The 12,403-nt window shown below is 37.7% G+C and overlaps 1 protein-coding gene across 1 annotated transcript in view; it reads right to left on the minus strand.

Moving 5' to 3' along the window:
- Positions 1 to 12,403, minus strand: part of KIF3A (kinesin family member 3A) — a 71,120-nt gene that overhangs the window by 55,323 nt on the left and 3,394 nt on the right. The window lies entirely within an intron of this gene.

The following is a 12,403-nucleotide window of genomic DNA, read 5'->3' on the forward strand; positions in this document are numbered from 1 at the left end:
TCACTTGAGGAGCAAGTACTCAGTCTTTGGGTTCTTCCTAGCTTGGGGCTTTAAAATTTTGAAATCTAAACATTCTTTCCCACTGTCCTTTTTTGACTATTGATTTTGGTTTTCTCTTCTCTTTCTAAATTTGTCCTTCTTCTTCCTTACATTTTCTTCTTTGTGCATTCTCTTTGCCTTTTGTTCACGGTTTAGTACTAGATGAGCAGGGACAGGGGGTCTGGAGGGGGTGAGGGATGTTGGTGAGCACTTCGGTGAGCCAGCCTTGTTTCAGAGAGTTGAAAAGAGCTTCCTGCATCTCAGCTCTGTCTTCTTCCAGTTCTCAGAACGGTGGTTGCTCTTCAGTCACACCAAGATCTGACTCAAAAATGTATTTTTAAATATCCATGGTTTCTCCTTATATTGCAGCCAGCCCTGATAATGCTTGTTAGCACCTGTCACCAGCTCTCCCAAGTGTACCCATCCCATCAAGTTCACAGACACGTTTCAACAAGACCCTATAATGCAGGGAAGTTGCATGAACACTGTGATGGGGAGATTTGGGAATAGCCAGGCCTAGCAGTCTCACAGTCTCCCCCTCCCTCCCCTGAACATTCCCCGTAGCCGTAGTGTCCATCTGTTTGTCCATCTGCTGAAATGAGAAACATTCATGCACTGATTTCAAACAAACCAAAAGGGAAAAAAAAGAAAAAGAAAAAATCCCTCTTCTTTCAAGCTGAACAAAAATGTGCAGTTATACTTGGCACTTGAAAACACAGTAGTGAATGTAGAACGAGCCTGTCTGTATACCTGGTAGCTCTCTCTCGCTTTGTTTTTCCTCACCAGTATTCTGCCTCACGTTTGCTTCTGTGATGGTTATATTGCCTAGCAAGCACACCTGTGGTTGTGAAAATAGTATAGCAAAAAAGAAAAAACCCTGGTTATTGATGTACTCTATCTGTGTATGTCTTTTAAACAGTTCTAGTTTCCACCTTACACGGAATAATCAGGAAAAGTGTAAAAACTCAAAAGTGAAATAAAAAATTTTATCAGTTAAAAAAAAACATATGATCATCTCAATAGATGCAGAAAAAGCTTTTGACAAAATTCAACACCCATTTATGATAAAAACTCTCCAGAAGTGGGCACAGAGAGAACTTACCTCAACATAATAAAGGCCATGTATAACAAACCCACAGCTAACATCATTCTCGACAGTGAAAAGCTAAAAGAATTTCCTCTAAAATCAGGAACAAGACAAGGATGTCCACTCTGACCACTTTTTTCAACATAGTTTTGGAATTCTTAGCCATGGCAATCAGAGAAGAAAAAGAAATAAAAGGAATCCAAATTGGAAAAGAAGAAGTAAAACTGTCACTGTTTGCAGATGACATGATACTATACATACAAAATCCTAAAGATGCTACCAGAAAACTACTAGAGCTCATCAATGAATTCGGTCAAGTTGCAGGATACAAAATTAATACGCGGAAATCTGTTGCATTTCTATACACTAACAATGAAAGATCAGAAAGAGAAATTAAGGAAACAATCCCATTTACCATCACATCAAAAAGAATAAAATACCTAGGAATAAACCTACCTAAGGAGCCAAAAGACCTGTACTCAGAAAACTATAGATACTGATGAAAGAAATCAAAGATGACACAAACAGATGGAGAGATATACCATGTTCTTGGATTGGAAGAATCAATATTGTCAAAATGACTATACTACCCAAAGCAATCTACAGATTCATTGCAATCCCTATCAAATTACCAATGGCATTTTTCACAGAACTAGAACAAAATATTTTTTAATTTGTATGGAAACACAAAAGACCGCGAATAGACAAAGCAATCCTGAGAAAAATAAATGAGCTGGAGGAATCGGGCTCCTTGACTTCGGACTATACTACAAACCTACAGTCATCAAAACAGTATGGTACTGGCACAAAAACAGAAATACAGATCAATGGAACAGGATACAAAGGCCAGAGATAAACCCATGCACCTATGGTCAATTAATCTATGACAAAGGAGGCAAGACTATACAATGGAGAAAAGACAGTCTCTTCAAAAAGTGGTGCTGGGAAAATTGGACAGCTACATGTAAAAGAATGAAATTAGAACATTCTTCAACACCATACACAAAAATAAACTCAAAATGGATTAAAGACCTAAATATAAAGCTGAATACTATAAAACTCTTAGAGGAAAACATAGGCAGAACACTCTTTGACATAAATTGCAGCAAGATTTTTTTGGATCCACCTCCCAATGAAAATAAAAACAAAAATAAACAAATGGGACCTAATGAAACTTAAAAACTTTTGCACAGCAAAGGAAACCATAAACAAAATGAAAAGACAACTTACAGAATGGGAGAAAATATTTGCAAATGAAGTGACTGACAAGGGATTACTCTCCAAAATATACAAACAGCTCATGCAGTTCTGTATCAAAAAAACAAACAACCCAACCAAAAAAAGGGCAGAAGACCTAAATAGACAGTTCTCCAAAGAAGACATACAGATGGCCAAAAAGCACATGAAAAGGTACTCAATATCGCTAATTATTAGAGAATTGCATATCAAAACTACAATGAAGTATCACCTGTCACCGGTCAGAATGGCTATCATCAGAAAGTCTACAAACAGTAGATGCTGGAGAGGGTGTGCAGAAAAGGGAACCCTCCTTCACTGTTGGTGGGAATGTAAATTGGTACAGGCACTATGGAAAACAGTATGGAGATTCCTTAAAAAACTAAAAATAGGAACTTCCCTGGCAGTCCAGTGGCTAGGACTTCACCTTCCAATGCAGGGGGTGCGGGTTCGATCCCTGGTCAGGGAGCTGGGATCCCACATGCCTCATGGCCAAAAAACCAAAACAGAAGCAATATTGTAACAAATTCAATAAAGACTTTAAAAAGGGTCCACATCAAAAAAAAAAAAAAAAAAAAAAACCTAAACCTAAAAATAGAACTACCATACAATCCAGTGATCCCATTCCTGGGCATATATCCAGAGAAAACCATCATTCGAAAAGATATATGCACCCCAATGTTAACTGCAGCACTATTTACAATAGTCAAGACATGGAAGCAACCTAAATGTCCATCAACAGAGGAATGGATAAAAAAATGGGGTACATATACACAATGGAATATTACTCAGCCATAAAAAAGAATGAAACAATGCCATTTGCAGCAACATAGATGGACCTAGAGATTATCATACTAAGTGAAGTCAGCCAGAGAAAGACAAATATCATATGATATCACTTATATGTGGAATCTAAAAAAAAAAATTATACAGATGAACTTATTTACAAAACAGGAACAGACTCACAGACTTCAGAAACAAACTTATGGTTACCAGAGGGGAAACGTGGTGAGGAGGGATAAATTAGGAGTTTGGGATTAACATATACATATACTATATATATAAAATAGATAATCAACAAGGACATACTGTATAGCACAGGGAGCTCTACGCAATATTCTGTAATAATCTATATGGGAAAAGAATCTGAAAAAGAATGGATATATGTATATGTATAACTGAATCACTTTGCTGTACACCTGAAACTAACACAACATTGTAAATCAACTATACTCCAATATAAAATAAAAATTAAATTAAAATTTTTTTTAAATAAAAAGGTTACTAATTTACAATATTAGAGCTGAGAAAGGAGGACCAGGAATCCCCTAAAATTAAAGAATCTCATCTTATTTTCAGAGATGAGAGTCCAAATTTCTAATTTTTAAATGCCAAACTTAACAAATCTAATGCTACCATTTTGTTCAATATGAACTTCTCTTAAAATGTTAGTTTTTAAAAACTAAAAATTACCTGAGATTTTACCCAGTCTCCTCATTTCCAAACTATATATTTAAAATGGCAGAAGGTCCACCAAAAAACCTACATGTGGATATTTATAGCAGCTTTATTCATAACTGCCAAAACTTGGAAGCAACCAAGATGTCCTTCAGTAGGCAGGTTAACAGACAAACAGTACATAAGGACAATGGAATATTATTCACTGATAAAAAGAGATGAATTAACAAGCCATGAAAAGGCATGGAGGAAACCTAAGTGCATGTTACTAAGTGAAAGTTATCAATCTGAAAAGGCAACATACTATATAGAGTGAAACAATTTTGTATGATACTACAATGGTGGATACATGTCATTATATATTTGTCCAAACCCACAGAATGTACAAAACCTAGAGTGAACCCTAATGTAAACTATGGGCTCTGGATGATAATGATGTGTCAATACAGGGTCATCAATTTTAACAAATGTAACCATTACGGTGCAGGATGTTGACAGTGGAGGAGGTATGCATTCTGGGGGACTAGGGATATATGGGAACTCTCTGTACTTTGCTCAATTTTACTGTGAACACAAAATTGCGCCAAAAATAGTTTATTAATTAAATAAAACTTTTTTAAACGGTAGAAGGATTACGTACTTGTTATTGAGAGTCCAAACAGTTACAGCTAAGCTACATTTGAATAATGCACAGTAAACTGCATTATATATTACAGAATTCTATGGGACTTCCCTGGTGGTCCAGTGGTTAAGATTCCATGCTCCCAATGCAGGGGGCACGGATTTGATCCCTGGTCAGGGAACTAATATCCCATGTGCCGCACAGCACAGCCAAATAAATAAATAAACAAACAAATATGGAATAGAACAAACAATCCAGAAATAAGCCCACACATTTGTGGTCAGTTGAATTTTGACAAAAGCACCAAGTTAATTCAATAGGGAAAGAATAGTCTTCTCAACAAATGGTGCTGTAACAACTGGATATCCATAGGCAACAAGGGAAAAAAAGGGGGCAGGGGGGAGAAAGAAAGAAAAAAACTCAGACCCTCACCTCACACCATATATAAAAATTAACTCAAAATGGACCAGAGACTTAAATGTAAGACCTAAAATGTTTACAACTTCTACATAAAAACATAAGAGAAAATCTTTGTGGTCTTGGGTTTGGAAAAAATTTCTGAGCTATGTCACCAAAAGCATGTGATAAAAGAAAACTTGATAGCTGAACTTAATCAAAATACAAAACTTTTCTCTTCAAAAAAACATCACTAAGAAAATGAAAAGACAAGCCACAGACTGGGAAAAATATTTTCAAATCACATATCTGATCACAGATATGAATCCAGAATATATAAAGAGTATGACTCAATAATAAGAACACAGGCAACCAATTTTTAAAATGGGTAAGATATTTTAAGAGATATTTTACCAAGAAGACATACAAATGTCCAATAAGTACACAAACAGATGTTCAATGTTGTTAATCATTAGGGAAATACAAGTTAAAACAATGAGATACCACTACAGATCCTCTAGAATAGCTATAATTAAAAAGAACGAGAGTCTAAATGTTGGTGAAGATGTGAAGAAACTGGAACTCTCATACCATACTGCTGGGAAAAAAGTAGTACAATCACCACTGTGGAAAACGGTTTTGCAGTTTCTTCAAAAGATAAACATACGTTAACCATAAGACCCAGCAATTTCACTCCTAGGTATCTATCCAAGAGAAACTTTGAAACGTATCTGCACAATGACTTATAAAAGAATGTTCCTGGGACTTCCCTGGTGGTCCAGTGGTTAAGAATTGGTCTTGCAATGCAGGGGATGCTGGTTCGATCCCTGGTCAGAGAAGTAAGATCCCTCAAGCTGTGGGGCAACTAAGCCCAATGTGCCACAACTACTGAGCCCACGTGCCACAATCAGAGAGCCTGCGCACCGCAACTAATGAGCCCATGCGCTCTGGAGCCCACACACCACAACTAGAGAGAAGCCCATGCACCACAAAGAGCCCGTGTGCTGCAACTAAGACCCGACACAGCCAAAAAATAAATAAATATTTTAAAGAAAAGAATGTTCCTAACAGCATTATTCTTAATAGCCAAAAAACTGCAATCATTCAAATTCCCATCAAAGATCATAAACAGTGGTATATTCATACCACGGAATACAACTCAACAATAAAAAGTAACTACTGATACATGCAACAACATGGATGGCCCTCAAAAATATTACACTAAGTCAAAGAAAACAGATAAAGACAAAATAGTGTCTGATTTGATTTATACGAAATTTTGAGGAAAGGCAAAACTGTAGACAGAAAGCAGGTCCATGGTTGCCTGGGGGTGGGACTGCAAATGGACATAAAAGAACTTATGGGGGTGATAAAACTGATGGTTTCACAACTGTATGTATTTACTAAAACTTAAACTGTACAATTCAATTGCCCAATTACAATGGTTGAATTCACTGGGTATTATTAATAGCTTGATAAAAGTTGTTTAAAAGTAAACTACAGGGGGGAGGAATCAAGATGGCGGTGTGGGAAGACATAGAGTTAGCATCTCCCCACAACTAATGCGCCTGCTGGCCGCTGGTGGAGGGCTCTGACCCCCAAGGAGACAGGAGGAACCCCAAAGTGAACCGGTAGGACGTACGGGGACCAAAGGGGGAGGAGAAGTGGAGGCCAGACAACATCAGCACCCCTGAGGCCAGGGAGATCAGGAGAGGCAAGTGGGAGGCGCCCTCCGGGAGGAGCGGAAGAGGAGCAGAAGGCAACTGCCCCGCCCACTTGGGCATGGGGAGCCTGCTGAGCTCCCAGGCCAGTCCCCTCCAATCCAAAGCCCCCTCCAGGCTGCGTGGGTCCTGGTGGCATAGGAGGGAGGCCAGGGAGATCAGGAGAGGCAGGCGGGTGGGGCCCTCCCAGACCCCAGACTGAGAAGCAGGAGAGGAGAGGAGGGTGTTTGCCCCGCCGACTTGAGCCCAGGAAGCCTGCTAGGCTCCCAGGTGAGGTCCCCTGCCCTGTAAGACCAGGGTCGGGGGCACGCCTGGGCCCCTTCTGTTCCTTGAGCCTAAGCTCCACCCCCACACAGCCCCCAGGGCCTTTTCCAGCCCCACAGGTCCTGAGCACTGTCCCTGCCCACCACCCAAACCTCACCCTTGATAGGCCCCACTCTCCACAGCCAAGGCCTTCCCCCGCCGCCTTTTTTTTTCTTTCCTTCCTCCTTTTTCACTATTGTGGTACTGAGTTACCTTCTGGTTGTTGATTCATCTATATTTTTATTTTTATATTCTGTCTAACATACCTGTTAATTTCCTAGTCTAATTTTATTTTTTACTTTGTTATTTTTCTCTTTTAAAAAAATTTTTTTTGCCACCCACGTGGCTTGCAGGATCTTGATTTGCGAGCCTGGGGTCAGGGGGAAGCGCCTGCGGTGGGAGCTCCAAGTCCGAACCACTGGACTAACAGAGAACCTCAGACCCCAGGGAATATTCATCAGAGTGAGGTCTCACAGAGTTCCTCGTCTCAGCACCAAGACCCAGCTCTACCCAATAGCCTACAAACTACAGTGTTGGAAGCCTCAGGCCAAACAACCAGTAAAACAGGAACACAATCCCACTCTTAAAAAAAAAAAAAAAAAAATGAGATGGCAAAAAATATGTCACAGATTAAGGAGCAAGGTAAAAACCTACAAGACCAAATAAATGAAAAGGAAATAGGCAATCTACCTGAAAAAGAATTCAGAGTAATGATAGTAAAGATGATCCAGATCTCAGAAATAGAATGGAGGCACAGATTGAGAAAATACAAGAAATGTTTAACAAAGATCTAGAAGAATTAAAGAATAAACAAACAGAGATGAACAACACAATAACTGAATGAAAAATACACTAGAAGGAATCAATAACAGAATAACGGAGGCAGAAGAACAAATAAGTGAGCTGGAAGAAATAACTGCCAAGGAGCAGAATAAAGAAAAAAGAATGAAAAGAATTGAAGACAATCTCAGAGACCTCTGGGACAACACTAAACACACCAACATTCGAATTATAGAGGTCCCAGAAGAAGAAGAGAAAAAGAAACGGTCTGAGAAAATATTTGAAGATATTATCATGGAAAACTTCCCTAACATGGGAAAGGAAATAGTCACCCAAGTCCAGGAAGCACAGAAAGTCCCACACAGGATAAACCCTAGGAGAAACACACCAAGACACATATAAATCAAACTAATAAAAATTAAATTCAAAGAAAAAATATTAAAAGCAGCAAGGGAAAAACAAAAAATAACATAAAAAGGAATCCCCATAAGGTTATCAGCTGATTTTTCAGCAGAAACTCTGCAGGCCAGAAGGGAGTGGCAGGATATACTTAAAGTGATGAAAGAGAAAAACCTACAACCAAGATTACTCTACCCAGCAAGGATCTCATTCAGATTTGATGGGGAAGTCAAAAGCTTTTCAGACAAACAAAAGCTAAGAGAATTCAGCACCACCAAACCAACTTTACAACAAATGCTAAAAAAAATTCTCTAAGTGGGAAACACAAGAGAAGAAAAAGACCAACAAAAACAAACCCAAAACAGTTAAGAAAATGGTAATAGGAACATACATATCAATAATAATCTTGAATGTAAATGGATTAAATGCCCCAACCAAAAGACACAGACTGGCTGAATGGATACAAAAACAAGACCCATATATACGCTGTCTACAAGAGACCCACTTCAGACCTAGGGACACATACAGACTGAAAGCGAAGGGATGGAAAAAGATATTCCATGCAAATGGAAATCAAAAGAAAGCTAGAGTAGCAATACTCATATCAGACAAAATAGACTTTAAAATAAAGACTGTTACAAGAGATAAGGAGGGATGCTACATAATGATCAAAGGATCAATTCAAGAAGAAGATATAACAATTATAAATGTTTATGCATCCAACATAGGAGTACCTCAATACATAAGGCAAATGCTAACAACCATGAAAGGAGAAATCGACAGTAACACAATATTGTAGGGGACTTTAACACCTCACTTACACCAATGGACAGATCATCCAAACAGAAAATAAATAAGGAAACACAAGCTTTAAATGACACAATAGACCAGATAGATTTAATTGATATTTATAGAACATTCCACCCAAAAGTGGCTGAATACACTTTCTTCTCAAGTGCACATGGAACATTCTCCAGGACAGATCACATCTTGGGTCACAAATCAAGCCTTGGAAAATTTAAGAAAATTGAAATCGTATCAAGCATCTTTTCTGACCACAACGCTATGAGACTGGAAATCAATTACAAGAAAAAAACTGTAAAAAAAACAAATATATGCAGGCTAAACAGTGCACTACTAAATAACCAAGAGATCACTGAAGAAATCAAAGAAGAAATAAAAAAATACATAGAAACAAATGACAATGAAAACATGACAACCCAAAACCTATGGGACGCAGCAAAAGCAGTTCTAAGAGGGAAGTTTATAGCAATTCAATCTCACCTCAAGAAACAAGAAAAATCTCAAATAAACAATCTAACCCTACACGTAAATCAACTAGAGAAAGAAGAACAAAGAAAACCCAAAGTCAGTAGAAAGAAAGAAATCATAAAGATCAGAGCAGAAATAAATGAAACAGAAATGAAGAAAACAATAGCAAAGATCAATAAAACTAAAAGCTGGTTCTTTGAGAAGATAAACAAAATTGATAAACCCTTAGCCAGACTCGTCAAGAAAAAAAGGGAGAGGACGCAAGTCAATAAAATTAGAAATGAAAAAGGAGAAATCACAACTGACACTGCAGAAATACTAAAGGATTATAAGAGACTACTACAAACAACTATACGCCAATAAAATGGACAACCACGAAGAAATGAACAAATTCTTGGAAAGGGACAATTTTCCAAGACTGAACCAGGAAGAATTAGAAAATATAAACAGACGTATCACAAGTTATGAAACTGAAACTGTAATTAAAAAGCTTCCAAAAAACAAAAGTCCAGGACCAGATGGTTTCACAGGGGAATTCTATCAAACATTTAGAGAAGAGCTAACACCAATCCTTCTCAAACTCTTCCAAAAAATTGCAGAGGGAGAAACACTCCCAAATTCATTCTACAAAGCCACCATCACCCTGATACCAAAACCAGAAAAAGATATCACAAAAAAAGAAAATTATAGACCAGTATCACTGATGAACATAGATGCAAAAATCCTGAACAAAATACTAGCAAATATAATCCAACAGCACATTAAAAGGATCATACACCATGATCAAGTGGGATTTATCCCAGGGATGTAAAGATTCTTCAATATATGCAAATCAATCAATGTGATACACCACATTAACAAATTAAGGAATAAAAACCATATGGTCATCTCAATAGATGCAGAAAAAGCTTTTGACAAAATTCAACACCCATTTACGATAAAAACTCTCCAGAAAATGGGCATAGAGGGAACCTACCTCAACATAATAAAGGCCATATATGACAAACCCACAGTAAGCATCATACTCAATGGTGAAAAACTGAAAGCATTTCCACTAGGATCAGGAAGAAGACAAGGATGTCCACTCTCACCACTCTTATCCAACACAGTTTTGGAAGTCCTAGCCACAGCAATCAGAGAAGAAAAAGAAATAAAAGGAATACAAATTGGAAAAGAAGAAGTAAAACTGTCACTATTTGCCGATGACATGATACTATACATAGAAAATCCTAAAGATGCCACCAGAAAACTACTAGAACTAATCAATGAATTTGGTAAGGCTGCAGGATACAAAACTAATGCACAGAAATCTCTGGCATTCCTATACACCAACAACGAAAAATCAGAAAGAGAAATTAAGGAAACACTCCCATTTACCATTGCAACAAAAAGAATAAAATACCTAGGAATAAACCTGCCTAAGGAGGCGAAAGACTTGTACTCAGAAAACTATAAAACACTGATGAAAGAAATCAAAGATGACATAAACAGATGGAGAAATATACCATGTTCTTCGATTGGAAGAATCAATATTGTGAAAATGACTATACTACCCAAAGCAATCTACAGATTCAGTGCAATCCCTGTCAAACTACCAATGGCATTCTTCACAGAATTAGAACAAAAAAATCTTACAATCTGTATGGAAACACAAAAGACCCCAAATAGCCAAAGCAATCTTGAGAAAGAAAAATGGAGGTGGAGGAATCAGGCTCCCCGACTTCAAACTATACCATAAAGCTACAGTAATCAAGACAGTATGGTACTGGCACAAAAACAGAAATATAGATCAATGGTACAGGATAGAATGCCCAGAGTTAAACCCACACACATATGGTCACCTAATTTACGACAAAAGTGGCAAGAACATACAACGGAGAAAAGACAGCTGCTTCAATAAGTGGTGCTGGGAAAATTGGACAGCTACGTGTAACAGAATGAAATTAGAACACTACGTAACACCATACACAAAAATAAACCCCAAATGGATTAAAGACTTAAATATAACAACAGACACTATAAAACTTTTAGAGGAAAACATAGGAAAACCACTCTTTGACATAAACCACAGCAAGATCTTTTTTGACCCGCTTCCTAGAGTAACAAATAAAAACAAAAATAAACAAATGGAACTTAATTAAACTTAAAAGCTTTTGCACAGCAAAGGAAACCATAAACAAGACAAAAAGACAACCCTCAGAATGGGAGAAAATATTTGCAAATGAAACGACAAACGACAAAAGAAACGACAAATTAATCTCCAAAATATACAAACAACTCATGAAGCTCAATATCAAGAAAACAAACAATCCAGTTAAAAAATGGGCAGAAGACCAAATAGACATTTCACCAAGGAAGATATACAGATGGCCAAGAGGCACATTAAAAGATGCTCAACATCACTAATTATTAGAGAAATGCAAATCAAAACTACAATGAGGTATCACCTCACGCCGGTCAGAATGGCCATCATCAAAAAAGCTAGAAACAATAAATGCTGGAAAGGGTGTGGTGAAAAGGGAACCCTTGTACACTGTTGGTGGGAATGTAAATTGATACAACCACTATGGACAACAGTATGGAGGTTCCTTAAAAAACTAAAAATAGAACTACCATATGACCCAGCAATCCCACTACTGGGCATATACCCTGAGAGAACCATAATTCAAAAAGAGACATGGACCCCAATGTTCAGTGCAGCACTATTTACAATATCCAGGACATGGAATCAACCTAAATGTCCATCGACCAATGAATGGAAAAAGATGATGTGGCACATATATACAATGGAATATTGCTCAGCTATAAAAAGAAACGAAACTTAGTTATTTGTAGTGAGGTGGATGGACCTAGAGTCTGTCATACAGAGTGAAGTAAGTTAGAAAGAGAAAAACAAATACAGTATGCTAACGCATATACATGGAATCTAAAAAAAAAAAAAAATGTTAGTGATGAACCTAGTTGAAGGGCAGGAATAAAGAGGTAGACATAGAGAATGGACTTGATGACATGGGGTGGGAGGGTGAAGCTGGGGCGAAGTGAGAGTGGCATCGACGTATATACACCACCGAATGTAAAACAGTTGGCTGG

This window comes from Eubalaena glacialis, chromosome 4 (assembly GCF_028564815.1).
Source record: "Eubalaena glacialis isolate mEubGla1 chromosome 4, mEubGla1.1.hap2.+ XY, whole genome shotgun sequence".
In the NCBI taxonomy this organism is placed as follows: domain Eukaryota; kingdom Metazoa; phylum Chordata; class Mammalia; order Artiodactyla; family Balaenidae; genus Eubalaena; species Eubalaena glacialis.